The sequence below is a fragment of the Equus caballus genome, chromosome 3, assembly GCF_041296265.1.
Source record: "Equus caballus isolate H_3958 breed thoroughbred chromosome 3, TB-T2T, whole genome shotgun sequence".
NCBI classification, from domain to species: domain Eukaryota; kingdom Metazoa; phylum Chordata; class Mammalia; order Perissodactyla; family Equidae; genus Equus; species Equus caballus.
The window spans coordinates 67,773,484-67,789,354 of NC_091686.1; positions in this window are offsets into that span (position 1 = coordinate 67,773,484).

A 15,871-nucleotide genomic window follows, 5' to 3' on the forward strand; every position below is an offset into this window, starting at 1 on the left:
AAAATGATTTAGCCTCCTATCAGAAAGGAGTAGTTCTGTAACCACAACCAGAGTTTTTGATATATCAGAGATTCTTTCATGAACATCAAGACATATCCAATCACTGGTTCTCAACCATAGCTCAAACTTCACAGAAGTCTATCTATAAAATTAAGAAAAAGCTCGGGCTTCTGGCTGGAGAAAAATTCTCTGTTTTTGATTTGTTTTTAAAATTTGGTGACCATAGGTGCTGACTTACAGATTAGTTCCTAGGGATCCTCCTTCCTTTCTACCTTGGACAGTTCCCACAAAACTAGGCCTCTCACACTTTTCAAATCTTATATATTCATCTAAGGGCTCTGATGCAGGAAAAAAGATGGTCTAACAGCTGCCCCATCATACCTACGTGGTATCATAAAGACCAGCAGATACAGGAGGAGTCAATATGGACCCCTTAGTTTACAGTTTGGCAGCCATGGGAAGGATGCTCCCACTAATTCTATCTAGGGATAGTCATGTCTGAGACTGGGAAATGTGTGACTCCGCTCTCCTCCTCTATGTCTGAGACATCATATGAGCCTGAAACACACAATATTTAAAACCCTAAACATAAGCTATAATAAATCAAGGCTATGATAGGCTAGGTGGGCATTTGGCATGTGAGATGTTATTAAGTTACAAAGTCCGTTATTCCCTAGAAATAACTTATGAATTTATATTCTCCTTCACCCCTAAACCATTTTCAGGTGTGTTAATTTCCCAGTTATATTTGATTTATCAGGATCCAGAACCACACTGCCTAGAGAGAATCTACTGGGGTAGCATGTTTCAAGCTTGCCTTCTGTCCTGCCTTTCTATCCCCTTTCCATGCCTCAATGACTAGGCCAAGACTCTGCCTTGTGTGAAGAGTTAAATAGCACCAGAGACTTTTCCTCCTCATTCATCATCAGGGCAGCCTCATTCACTTCTCTCTTTGTCCTCTTCTTATCACAGAAGGACCTGCTGGGGAGTTGATCCACTCAGCTGTGAGCCTGGACCAGACCTCATGCTGCTATAGCCCCAGTTGGTTGGTTGATGGCCTTTTTGTCTAAGCCACAGTTGCCCACCAAAACAGGGAGTTGCATTAGCCTTCCTTCTCTATAGATAGACACGCACAGTGGGAGCCTTTCCAAGACCTTCATTCCACCCATATTCAGAGCAGATACCTTTCTCCAGAGTCCCACAGCAGATGTGATTTGAATTTTACATTGAAATATTTGTTTCAGGTTCAACAATTAGACTTTTCTGCTTCAAGATCTGACTTAAGGGTTCGTGTATTACTGGTCAACTCATCCAACATCAGGGTTCACGGAAAACTCCTGATACTTAATGACAGAGGTAAGAATGAGCTGTCTGTCGATTTAGCAGTCTTAGATGTGGGCGTGCCAAATAGGAGATCTCCAATAAAAACAATGTTAATGCCCAACTGCGTATTTCCGTTTCTGAGATCAGTCATTTCTAAGAGAGGTTTTGCCAACCTGGTTACCTTAACTGCATTGATCCCTGTGATACAAATCTTAGTATTTAATATTTTGGTAAACACTGAAATTGTGAATTGGCTCCAAATCTATTCAAGCACCCTTACGAATCATAGAAATCTTAAATGGTATGATTTGATGTGAGCTAATACTTTGATTTACTAACCTATTCAGGTAGGTATATTGAGGAAATGGGGAGAAAATAGAAATAACTGAGTAAATATACTAAAACATGTTCTTACAGAGGTTTTGATATCTTTATTATTGTGATTGAATAGAAAATATAATTCTATATCTATAATGCTATAACATCTATCATTTCTTCAAATACTGGGACTATAAAGAGATGCGTCACTTGTTCTTTTCTTCATCATCTGATGGCTGTGTTGACTAAAGCAGGACTTAGTTGTTTCTGGCAATGGTTGCTGATACTGAGTAAAGTTAATCTCAACGATCCTTGTACTGTTAGGACACGTGATATCAGTTAACGTTCTACAAAAATAACAGGATGTGGTGTAACATGACGCACCAAATCCTCTGCTGAATCAGGCTTTCAGTTTTTCTCAACTGCCTTCCTCTTTTTATCTGGACTTTCATCTGATTATGCCTTAGTTCTATTCATGAAGTCTGAAGTCTAACTAAGTCAACACTAGAAAGATTGTGACTGTTGGTTTTCTATTTACATCTTACAGTAGACAAGCATTTAACAGGTGCGAAAGACCTTACCTGTGTAAATATTTGCTGCAGAATAAGTCCAATTTCTTGGCTGTTTTCATCATTCTCTTTTCTCTTTCTTTCATTATCCCACCACTAGCCAGCCCCATCCTACCATACAACAACAAACACCAGCTAGTATTTGACGACAACTACTTTATACCAAGTATACTTTAGGAATTATCTTCATTTAATCCATCTAGCAACAAACTCATTTAGCTCCTTTTTGGATAAGCATATAAAGGTTTAGAGAGGTTGAGTTGCTTGGCTAAAGTCACACAGGAATGTGGTGGAACTGTAGTTCAAAACCAGGCCACCTGACAGCAGAGCCAATACAGCTAACCACTGCCTGATATCTTCCTTGCATCTCCCAAGGTCCACTTTGCATATGCACAACTTTGCCTGCCAAGAAGGATAGGATTTGACTTTTCTCAATGACTGGCAGGTGTGTCAGAGATGCCATTGTGCATTTTCCATGCTCTTGCCAGTCATCCCCATCCATTTCTTCATATCTGTCTCATCATCTCTTCTTTCCTTATGCCATTCATTCGTTCATCAAATATTTATTGGGCTTCTACTAAGTACTGAGCAATGCTCCCAGCACTGAAGATATAGCAATAAGCCAAACAAAGTTTCTCTCTGGTAGAACAGTCATTCCATTGGGAGTGACAACTGACAAATAAGAAAAAAAAAATGATATGTGTGTGTATGTATGTATGATGTGCCTGTATATATTATATAGAGTAATCTACAAAGGACTCTAATACAATGATATTTGAGCAGAAACCAGAAAGAAGTGGAGGATAAAATTTGCAGGCTCTGGGGAAAAAAGTTTTTCAGGCAGAGAGAACAGCAGGTGTCAAGATCCCAAGGCGAGTTTGCTTGGTCTGTTTAAGGACCAGCCAACGCTGAGCATTATCAGTAAGAAGTTGTCATAGGTGGTAAGATTGGAGGCTTTGTGCCTTGTAGGGTATGAGGAGAACTTTGGATGTCTTCTGAGCGAATTACAAAGCTGTTTGGAGGATTTTGGACAGAAAAGTGAAATGATCTCTTTTATTTTTTAAAAGTTTACCATACACTGTGTGAAAAATAGAACATGGGAAGGCAAAGAAAGATGCAAAGAGTGTGGAGGCTTTTACAACATTTCAGGTGTGAGGTGATGATGCCCTCATTGTAGTGGGAACCTTGGAGCTGGTGAGAAGTTGTTGGGTTGGGGGTGTCTTTGAAAGGTGTTACTGACAGGAATTGCTGCTGAATTTGATGTGACGCATGACATACATGATGTAATAGGGATAACTCTGAGATTAGCCTGAGCAAGGGGAGGTAGGAATTTGCCATCGCCGAGGTAGGGAAACTCGAGGAGAAGATTAGATGGGGAATGGCTTGGGATTTAAAATTTTATTTTGGTCATGTTAATGTTAGAAATTCCTAACAGATCACCCAACTAAAAATCTAAAGTATTGGGGCCGGCCCAGTGGTGCAGCGGTTAAGTGCACACATTCCTCTTCGGCAGCCCAGGGTTTGCCAGTTCCGATCCCAAGTGTGGACATGGCACTGCTTGGCACACCATGCTGTGGTAGGCATCCCACATATAAAGTAGAGGAAAATGGGCACGGATGTTAGCTCAGGGCCAGTCTTCCTCAGCAAAAAGAGGAGGATAGGCAGCGGTTAGCTCATGACTAAACTTCCTCAATAAAAAAAAAGATCTAAAGTATTAAATAGTTGGATATAAGAGTGTGTAGTTCAGCAGAGAGGTTTGGGCTTGAATTTACATAAATTCAGGAATGATTATCACATGAATGGTATTTACAGTCAAAGACTTGGATTAGGTCCTTTCCAGAAGTGAGTACAGAAGAAAGAGGAGAAGCATCCTCTTACTACTTCCCTATCCTAGCTGCACGTCAGAATCGTCATGGGACTTTAAAATATATACACATATCAGAGCTCCACCACAGACTCATCAAATCAAAATTTTTGAGAGTAGAGCCTGGGGATCTATATTGTCAATCAGCTTCCCTAGGTGATTGATCATGAAGAAACTGACATGTGTTTGGGAATCAGTATTATAAGCCATTCTGTTTGTGTTATAGTAGGAATTAGCTTTTTAATGTTGAGAAGACACTTCTTTCCATATCCACTGCCACCTATTCAGATCCAAGCTATGATCGTTCCTTACCCTAAGTGTTCTACCCACATCCATCCTTACTGTTATTTTTGCATGATTAGCTCACATAATCTTTTCAAAGAATAAAATTTCAATGCCATCTCATTGCCCTCAAAGGCAACAATTCTAGTCATGGCCTGCAAGATCCTGCCTGGTATCGGCCATCTGTCTCTCGACCTCATCAAGCACCAGGCACCCCCTCTTGCTCTCTACACTGCAAACATTGTCCTTCCTTCAGTCCCAAGTACACATATGCTTCCTCTTGTTTCCAGGTTTTGTACTTGCTGCATCCTCTTATGACCTTTTCTTCCCTTCTTTGACCTAATTAACTCTTACTCACGTTTTGAGCTCAGCTCAATCATCATTTCCTTAAAGAAAGCTTCTCTGACTTCTCTGAGTAAGCCAAATCCTGCATGGCAGTAGGTTGTGAAATAAATTTAGGAAAGTGTGGCCAGCATTTTTTTTTTAAGGATATAGAAAAGAATGGAATAGAAAACGTCAGAGTGGTTCACACATAATGAGGATAAATATCATCTTATCAACTTTTGTTTCTGTGTGCACTAACAGGACGATGAACTCTCCTCGTAATACTTTTGCAGTTGCAATATTTTGTGTGTGTGATTGCTAGCTTATTGTCTGACTTTCTCATTAGCCTGTAATCCCATGAGGGAAACGATCTGTGTCTGCTTGCTTTCCATTTTATCCATAGTCCTTAATCAAATGACTAACCCTTATGAAAGCACTAGAAGCATATTTATGGGAAGAAGGGAAGAAAGAAGATAGATGTGGGAATTTATTTTGGGGGCAGGGTAAGTTTGTACCATCACACTTTATAGCATGCGGCCACACTAGCTTTGCCAATGCAAATTCTGTGGGCTCATTGACCTCATATTTGAACAGAACAAGGCTTCCCATTTTGTTCATTTATTTTTAATAATGTTTAAACAAACAATGAAACACCTTCATTTACAAGTGTTAAGTGAAATGGTAAGCTGGGGAAATCTGATACAACCATAGGTTGCATTACTTCTTGACAGGAGCTTCAGAAACCCAAGCCTTTCTGAGTAGAGTAGGGTGATCTCCTTTTTTTCCTTCTGGAAATTTATGGAAAATTTAGAGATGATATCAGAGCTAATGAACTGGTGTCTCATCCCTGCTGGGAAATATTTTTTTCTTCCCCTGAGAAGCTCTTTTATTCACCCTTGTAGTCACTGTGTTCAGCCTTTCTACTCTGTCAGCTGTAACTTTTCCGTTTCAAGTGTCAGAAACCCCAAACTTAACTAGCTTTCTGAGAAAAGGGAATTAATTGGCTATTTTACTGAATCTTGCAGTTTAGAATTGGTTTCAAGTCTAGCCAAATCCAGGACCTGACTATTGTCAGTCCCCAAGCCTTGGTTTCCTGGCTCCATCTTCTCTGTGTGGCTCCATTCTCAGGTTCCATGTAGTTGCAGGATGGTTGCTGGTGATCTCAGTCCCTCTACGTTCTTAAGTTCATTAAGTGACTTTCCCAGCAAAATTCTCATTTTCTTCCATTCAAGTTCAAACCTGTCCCTGAGTCAATCACTTTGTGCAAAAGAATGTGATATTCTGATTGACTAGACCTGAGCCATGTGCCTAGAGTGGCTTCGGAAAGTCCATGGATTGAGAATGGAGGTGGTTCCTCAGAGGAAAATCAAGGTATGGCTCCCAGAAGGAAAGTGAACCAAAGGCAATAATAACTGTTAAGCACCCCACCTCCTGTGACCCCTCCCCCTTATCCTCAGCAAACAATCTTCCTTTCTGCCTTAAGAGAGCATGAAGTTAACTGTCCTTTGCTCATCTCTATATCTATCTGCACTGGCACCCACTCTTACTTGATGTCCCATCACAGCAGGGCTTTGGTGCCCAAGATACTATCTATGCTGTTGATTATTAGCTCAGATCCTTTTCTTTATTAACATCTCTGGGATTTTACTTCAATTATCATATTTCTCTGTTTATTTACTCTTTTCTTTTTCTCCCACAAGCCTGTTCAAAGTTTCCCATCATTACTAAAACATCTCTTGACCCTACCACTTCTTCAGACCACCAGCCAATTTTCCACCTTCCCTCATAATCAGGTTTCTCAATAGTTTTTTTCTCTATTAATTTCCATTTCATTTACTCCTAATTTTATGACAATATGGTTTCTTCTCTTATTAAAATTGCTATAGCAAAATTTGACTAAAAATTGGGCAGAGGATCCTACTAGAAATTTTTCCAAAGGAGACATACAGGTACATGAAAAGATGTTCAACGTCACTAATTATCATTATGGAGAACAGATTAGTGCTTGTCTTAGGCGGGGGGTAGGCAAAATTTGTGAAGGTGGTCAAAAAGTATAAAATTCCAATTATAAAATGAATAATACTGTATTATATATTTGAAAATAGCTAGGAGAGTGGATCTTGAAATTTCTCACCCCAAGAAAAAGAAGTTTATAACTGTTTCTAGTGACAGATAGTAACCAGACTTGTGGTAATCATTTTGAAATGTATAGCTAAAGCACTAAAGCTTATGGACAACCTTCCTTGTATCCATGAGTGCATCTTATACATATGAACATCATCTATCACTTGAAGCAAAAAAAAATGTTGCAAACCACAATTTAGCATCCAAAGTCTCTTGTACTCTGAATCTCCTTCTCCCGTTTTTCTCCCTGCCACTGTCCTTGCTAAGCCCATTATGCTCTAGCCACATTAGAGTATTTTACAGTTCCTAGGATGCACTGCGTTCTCTCAGGCCTCTGTTTATCTCTTCTGTCATCAATGTACCCACATCACAAACTCCTACTCACCCCTTAAGATTCAGATTAAATGTCACCTCCTCCATGATGCCTTCTCAGCCTCTCAGGAAGTGACTTTCTTTTGTGCTCTCACTAGACTTGATTTACAGCTCTGTTACAGCACTTAACATTTAGAATTGTCATCTGGCTGTTTATGTGTGTCTTTCCCATTAGAGAATGAACAAACTTATGGTTTATGGGCAAAACCATACCTCAATCATCGCTCCTTGCATTCTCAGCAGCACCACCAAGCACGGCGTCTGATAGCTAATGAAGCTCAATAAGTGTTTGTGGAATGAATTAATTTTTAGACTATACTTAGTGAATCCTACATTTATGAAGGATGAAATAGAAAACTGATGAAAGAGTCATGGTTATGATTTTATATCACCTGATATTCTCCAAAAATAACATTCTTAAAACTGGCTACCTTTCAAAGTTATTACTTGGCTTTCATATAATTACGTTATAAATTCTTTTCTTAATTTGAATAAAGCAAATCTATTTGCCCCCAAAATGTGTGTTCCTTGAAAACAGGAACTAAATCATGCATCTGTATTTTCCTAGGATCTAGCAAATGCCTGGCACATAAAATGGAGTTATGGTGAAATTTAAAAAATGAAACAAAACCTTCAAATATGAGGTCCCAGTACCTAAAAATTGTACTGGAATACACGTTAGATTAGTATAGGTCCCCTATAAAGACAAAAGCCGTTAGCTAGGGCTTGTTTAAAATTAGACCACTTAGATTCCTAAATCATTCATCCTTCCTTATATGTGCTGTATTTACTTACAACCTTCTCCAGCTCTTTAACTGTTTATGTAACACTGACCTTAAAATATCCAACGCAAATTCCAATTCATCTTTGCATCTGAGCACTCAACATTCCCTTTGAGTAAGGCTATCCTAATAACTGTTTGCTTCTCCAGATTCTAATTGACTTGTTGCCGCTCTGGCACACACAGTACCTTCTCACATACTAGGCTTTTCTTAAATTATATCCCTACATCATTTAGATATAAATGCTGCTTCCCATACTCTCTGGTTTTACCAAAAGTTTCATGCGTATAACTTGTCATCCTAAGTATTCTAATTTCTTCGTAAGTGACTACCAGGCTAACCATTGTGTTGTACTTTTTAACGGAACCTCGATTTCTTCAGGGAAGTCCCTCCCCACTGCTGGAGTGTGACTACCAGACTAACCATTGTGTTGTACTTTTTAACGGAACCTCGATTTCTTCAGGGAAGTCCCTCCCCACTGCTGGAGTAGGACCTCCAGCTCAGTCCCCACATTTAACCTCTTTTCTTAATAGTCATATAGTATTTTAGCTATTAAATAAAATTTAGCTGCCTTAAGCTTGGGATCAAAAGGTATTTCTGGGAAGAAGGGGAGTATTTAGCCTTAGAAAGGAGGGAATAAAGAGAAAGTTCTCAAGAATAGTAAGAGGGAAAAGATCTTAAGAAAGATCAGAAAGAATAAGTAACTCATGTTATAAACGCACATTATTATTATCAAAATACACTTAAAAATAATTTAAAATCATGGCTCAGATATAGAGTGAGAAAGTGCCAAATGAGTTATTTAACTCATTATTAATGGAACTAGAGAGATGATAAATGCTGGTTCAATGGGAAAAAGAATGCTGGGACTAAATTGCAAAGCTAGATAAATCTGATTAGTGTCCCACAGGGTAATAAAAGTGTAACATTTGATGTTATTTTTTTCTATTGGGCAAAGATAATTTGCATCACTAATGGACAAAAACAATTTGTACTTATCAATCCTCTACAAGTTAAAACCTAACTTCACAGAGGCTGGACAAATCAGTAATAATAGAAAATTAAACAAAGTTACATTCCCTTGAGAGGGAGATTTAATTTACGTGAGCTTGTTAGACAATACTCTGGTATGGCTTTGAAAAGTTAAGCAGTAATCTTATTTCCAAATTTCAGAACTTTTTCTTAACACTGTAAATTAACGAAGACATCTCAGTACCTGGGTTGGAATGGGAAAGATAAAGAGGGCTATTTTCAGCTTCCAGAAATGGAGGAATTCATGTGCGTACCATAGAACAAGAAAAGTTAGAGAGAAAACTGTCAGCTCTCAGTTTCCATAAATTGGGCATAACCAAATTGAAAACACAGTTTAACAGTGGACCAGCTGATGTGGGAAAGGCTAAGAGTAGAGCTTTCCTAGGAGGTTAACTAAAACTGTATACCCAGCCCACTGAGGTGGCTTGTTCCGGGGAGATCTCTAAAGGCTTTAAACCCATGAACAGGCGCTATAGGAAGATGGCTCAGGGGAACTCTGCGGGCTCCCTGCTGGACCTCTTTATGCTAATGAGGCATGCCTCTTAATCTGCTTCCCAGAGACTTCCAAAATGAAGGTGTGATAAATCAACAACAGGTGAATGGGAGAAGATATTCAAAGCCAGAGAGAAGGGTGGAAGCCCCAGCAATTTGTAAGTTGCATAACCAAGATAACTACCTGTTGCATCCATAGATAACATCAAGTCCTATGATTTCTGTGCATGATTTAATAACTTAGAAGCTTTGAAACTTGGTTCTTTCTAGATGAAAATGAGTATGTTCTTACTCTATTTGTGGCAGTATCTATATACTATCTTGACACTTTCTGTACTTTCATTCCTACTGAAGTCTTGCCTAACTTTCTTTTGAGGTTGGGAATATCCTCAGGGACTTCTAAGAAATCAACAGCAGAGATGTGACCCCATGTGTTATTGCTGGCAGTTTTGGTAATCATTACCATACTTCAGTTGCAAAAACCACTCCCCACAATCTTCTTTCTTACAATCCACTCTCAAAAGCACAAAAGATGTATTAGGGTCATAGCCATACACAATGTTAGAATAAATGCATTTGGGGCTAAGAATTCTAATAAAGATCTTTATTACTTCATTGGGGATTTGGCAAATACAGAACTGACTCTTCTGTGTATTGAATTGATAATACCCCTAGAGGAATGACCCTGAAATTATAGAAAATGCATATTTTTTAAACTTTGTCTTCAAAAATAATCCTGTGCATTTTTTTTAAACAACAGAAAACTATAAAGTGGAAAATAAACAAATGAACACACAAAAATGGGAGTTTCTATAGCAAGTCTGGAGTCCTGGGGCAGTAAGACGTTTTCCTACTGTCTGGCTCACTCCTCATGATTTTCCTCAGTTTCTCATAGTCATTTTGCTATCTTTATCATGTAACAAAACTGTCTTGACCTCAAAGAAAATACACTGTTTGGTGTTGTCTTTAAAAACACAGATGGATAAGCAGTATACAAAATTTACTAGGGATTTCCACAGAAGATCTCCTCTTTCTTCTATGTTTCTATAAAAACAAAATTCACTATTTTAATTGCAATGGAATATATGGAAGAGGTGAGATGCCAAAAGCACCAGAAATTACATTTTAGGAATATCAATTGTTTGCCCCTATTGAGTAATCATAGAGAGAAAATAAAATGAGTTCCCTAAAAATAATATTTTTCAGAACTCTATTCTGGGAATTACCACAAAGGAAGGCATCATTACTTAAGGAACATATTTCCCTTAAGTTCAGTCGGTATAATATAATGCAAAGCCACACCTGTATATACTATCTGCTCAACTTCTGGTTCCACCCAGGGCCATGAATGGGTGAAGTATGTTTGCCTTTTGAAATGCTGATGATTTTGCTTCTGACACTAGGTAGGTCGATAAATAACTGGCCATTTGTTCTTAAGGTGAAACAATAGACACTACAGTGAAACCAAGAATAGTGGTCACAAAAGTTACTGGCAAGCCTGGTCCATAATCAAGTTCTGAGGGAGGGGACTTTGTCTTCCTCTTCGCCTAACTGCCTTCTTCAGACCTCTCCATTTTCCTTCTAGCACTTCCCCTTTGTTAAAATATTTTTTTCCTCACTCAGGAAAAAGATCTGATTTCAGTCATACACATCTTACTATAAAATTTTATGTCTGCCTGGTTGATACAGCTATTGTTTTTGGCATTTTAATCCGAGTGTTGAAGGAATAAGGAAGGGCGGTGACCCCCAAAAGAGAATTTCAGGCATTAGAGAGTAAATGGGAAATTTGAGGGAGAAAGGAGGTACTTTCCATTGAAGCCTGAAATTGCAACATTCCTGCTAATAGAAAATGTACAATGCCTGTGCTGTGAGAGAACCCAGGCTACTTTGCATTGAATGCTTTCAAACTTTAACTATACTGCTCTGTGTCTTAATAATGTTTTTGTATCTTGTCAAGTATACCAGTATTATTATACTTAATTAAATTCTATTGCATGATTATTTTTGATTAATTTATGCTCCTACTTTCTAAATGACACATTTAGTTGTCGTTGACATAGAAAAGAAGAAAATCATTTAAATTGTAAAGTCCCATTTTTTACTAATCACAGCAAACAGGCTTTTTCTTTCTTGTCTCTCAGCTATAAAGTGGGATCATTTAACCATTACTCTTTCTTACCACTACTACCTTCAAAATAATTAATTTTTATTCTTTTGTTTTGGCAGCTCTGTCTTTCCATGATGCTATACTATCAAGCTCCCTTCAGCTCTCTTGTTTTCCTGTGAACTCCAGCATCATTTGTTGGCTAAATCATTTATGTGATGCCTGTATACTCTCCCTTGAAGAGCTGTTTTTATTTTAACATTTATTCTTCTCACATCCTCTATATTATAAACTCCTTGTGAAAAAAACCTCATATTTCATCTCTGTATTCTAAATAACTTGCACCATGAGTTTTTAAATTGTATGTGCTTAATATATTATTGCTGTATTTGAATTAAGAGTAACGTGGGGTTGCATATCTTATAAAAATGAAAGACTTGTATCCAAAATATGTAAAGAAATCTTAAAATTCATCAATAAAAAAAATCAGCCCAATAAGAAATGGGCAAAAAACCTGAACATACACTCTACTATAGAAGATATAAAGATGGCAAGTAACCATATGAAAAGATGCTCAACATAATTTGTCATTAGGGACTTGAGATACCACTATACACCTATTATAATGGCTAACACCCAAAACACCGACAACCCCAAAATGCTGGCAAGGATATGGAACAACAAGAAGTCTTGTACATTGCTAGTGGGAATGCAAAAGGATACAGGGACTTTGGATTACAGTTTGGTAGTTTCTTACAAAGCTAAACATAGTCTTACCATACTTTCCAGCAATCATGCTCTGAGGTATTTACCCAACTGATTTGAAAACTATGGCTGTAGAAACACCTGCATAAGAATGTTTATAGTAGCTTTATTCACAACTGCCAAAACTGGAAGCAACCAAGATGACTTTAATAGGTGAATGTATAAATAAACTGGTGTATCCATACAATGGGATACTATTCAGTGCCAAAAAAAGAATGAGCTATCAAGCCATGCAAAGACATAGATGAATATTACATGCATATTGCTAAGTGAAAGAAGCCAGTCTGAAAAGGCTACATACTATTTTATTCTATTTGTGTGACATTCTGGAAAAGGAAAAAACCATAGAAATAGTAAAAAAAAAAAAAAAATCAGGGATTGTCAATGGGTTTTTGGTGAGGAGGGGAAGTGGTTTAAATAAGTGAAACACAAGTAGTGTGTTAAGATGGTGAAAATTTTCTGTATGATATTGTAATGGTATATACATTATACTATGCATTATTCAAAACCCACAGAATTTTATAGTGCAAAGGGTAAACTTTAAGGTATGCAATAAAAAAAACGTTTAGGAGATTGTAGGATGGATTCCAGATTGTGACAAAACAACCTAACTGTCATACAAATATATGAAATAACCTCACTGAAGGAGTTAAGAAAAAAAGGTGCTGACCTAAGTAACTTTGGAAATGGGTGGAGTCTGTAAGAATTTGAAAGGTAAAACGAACTGTATATAAGACTGTACTCTAGTTGATAAAGTTGGTTATCCTGGAGGTACAGCTTAGTTCTAATGGAATTGTCTAATGGAATTGTCCAATGGAATTGGACAATTAAGTAAAAAGATACGGGACCTGTCTTTGCACTTGAGTTTTCTAGAGTTGAATGATCTTGAAATAATACAAATAACATTATGAATATTACATGACATTACATGTTATTCATAACATTTTGAATAACATTATGAAATTACATTATTAATGTAGTGTAATATTACATTACAAAGAAATGGCATTATTGTGTAGAGTTGGCCCACAATAGGTACTCAGTAAGAGTGGAGTAATTAGTGTCTTTTCTTTTTCCCACTGCTACAAGTTTACTATTGAACATTTTGGAATTCTGCTGTTATTCTGACAAAAATTTTATAAGATCCAAAGACAGAAAGTTGGCTCTGCTTCTCCTGTGGTGTGATAATCTACTAGATTCCAACATGCCACTTCCAGGTTAAGCACTGAAATGTGCATAGAAGGAATTGTGCCCTGTTGGAATTTATAGGAAAGAAATAGTCTAAGTTTTTCCTTTTTTTTTTTTATGAGGAAGATTAGCCCTGAGCTAACATCTGCCGCCAATCCTCCTCTTTTTTGCTGGGAAGACTGGCCCTGAGCTAACATCCGTGACCATATTCCTCTACTTTATATGTGGGATGCCTGCCACAGCATGGTGTGCCAAGTGGTGCCATGTCCGCACTCAGGATCTGAACCGGCAAACCCTAGGCCGCTGAAGTGGAATGTGTGAACTTAACCGCTGTGCCACCTGGCTAGCCCCTAAATTTTTAAATTTAAATGTAGATCATCTTACAAAAATGTGGATTTGGTGCAACAACCTTACAGAGGAGTTCTATTCAACTGTTCTATTGTCTATATTTACTGAAGGTAAATTTTGACATTCTCTATCAATTATTTTGGATAATTATTCTGGATTAGGTTGCAAAAATATTACTAGTCAATGTAAATTGGAGAGCATATAGTATCTGTATATAAGATCTCTCTTCGTGTCTTTAATCATAACTTAATGAAAATGTAATAGTTTAATGGAATAAGGACAAAAATACATACAGGTCAGAGAAAATGGGGTGTGAACATTAATATGCCAGATGTAAAGAAAATGTGTAAATTGGTCCCCTAATGGCTAGTTGGAAATCTTGTGAACAGAAGATCATTTAGGTGTCAGAAAAGAAACTTCCAATCATTAAGCATGTCAAATTTCTTTTGATATTACAGGTTAATTACTTATAGACTTGTCAAGAGGGGTGTGAAATTTTTAGGAAAAGAATGAGTTATCCAAATCAGTAAGAATATAATGCCTATTGACTTCAGGGTGAATAGAAGCATGCAAGGCAACATAGATATATGTCCTAAATGTTATTTTTTCTTGTTTATGCAATTATATCCAGTCTATAAGACAAATTACTAATTGTAAAATTAATGTAACTACAATTCAACTCTTCATACGTAGGCTGTTGACGTGGGAAGTTAGAGATAAGAAAGGGGAGGAGGCTTGAATGATCTGTGCGGTAATTGGTTAGTGTTGACATCAGTATGAACTCATGCTTACCTTAATATAAATACAGATAGTTACATATAGAATTATCTATAGGTATGTGTTTGTACTTTGGTTAGTATTCACACATATATTTTCTTGCTTTGTCAACTAAATGAGTCTAGAAGCAACAATGCCCCAATAGCAATGAGCAAATCTAGTGCTCAGATCTTGGTTTCTAATACCATTCTCCAATAAAATGAATGAGAGATCCTTGGAAAAATGGCTGATGCTAAGACTGGAGCACAAAATATATTATATGAGCCTGGAGTCTCTTGTAGTTTGAAAAACCAAGAAAGTCTTAAAAGAAAACATACACACACACAATGCTGGGATATATCAAATTGACATAGGAGCCAAGTGAAAGAGCTCCCAATGTCCAAAGCTGGAACAATTTAAGCAAAAAAAATAAAGTAATATTGGGCTAAACCAAAGTATAAAATAAATATTTATAAGTTCATATTGGTATAAATGAATCACTTAATAAATAAATAAATGGAGGAGAGCATACAAATCTCTGCCACAGAAAAATTCCAAATAATTTGTGTAGATATTCTGCCTTCATGGAGGTGGAGTGTAAGTATGGGCTGAACATAGTGACTTCCTTCCGCATAGTACAGGATGGAAAAAGCAAAAAAAAACTAATAACTTTATAGTGGAGAAACCTGATGAAGACTACCTCAGCCAGACAATCAAGGTTAACTTCAATGATAAGTCATGTTGATATGATAAAGTTGATATGGTACTCTTGATATGACTCGACAAAAAAGACACCTTACCTTTATAGGCTTCCTTTCAAAGACCAATAATCCCAGTCTAATCATGATAAAACATCATATAAATTCTAATTGAGAGAAATTCTACAAAATGCCTGACCAATATTTCTCAAAACTGACAAAGTCATCAAAAACAAAGGAAGTTTGAGCAACAGTCATAACCAAGACTTGTCTGAGGAAACTTGACAACTAAATGTAATGTGGTAACCTAGATGGGATCCTGGAACAGAGAAAGGATATTCGATAAAAACTAAGGAAATCTGAATAGTGAATGTAATTTAGCTAATAACAATGTATCAATATCCACCCATTAATTTTGACGAAATGCACACTAATAATGTAAAATGTTAACAGAGGAAATTGGATGTGGGATATATGAAAACATTATGTACTATCTTTGCAATTTTTCTGTAAATCTAAAACTTTTAACA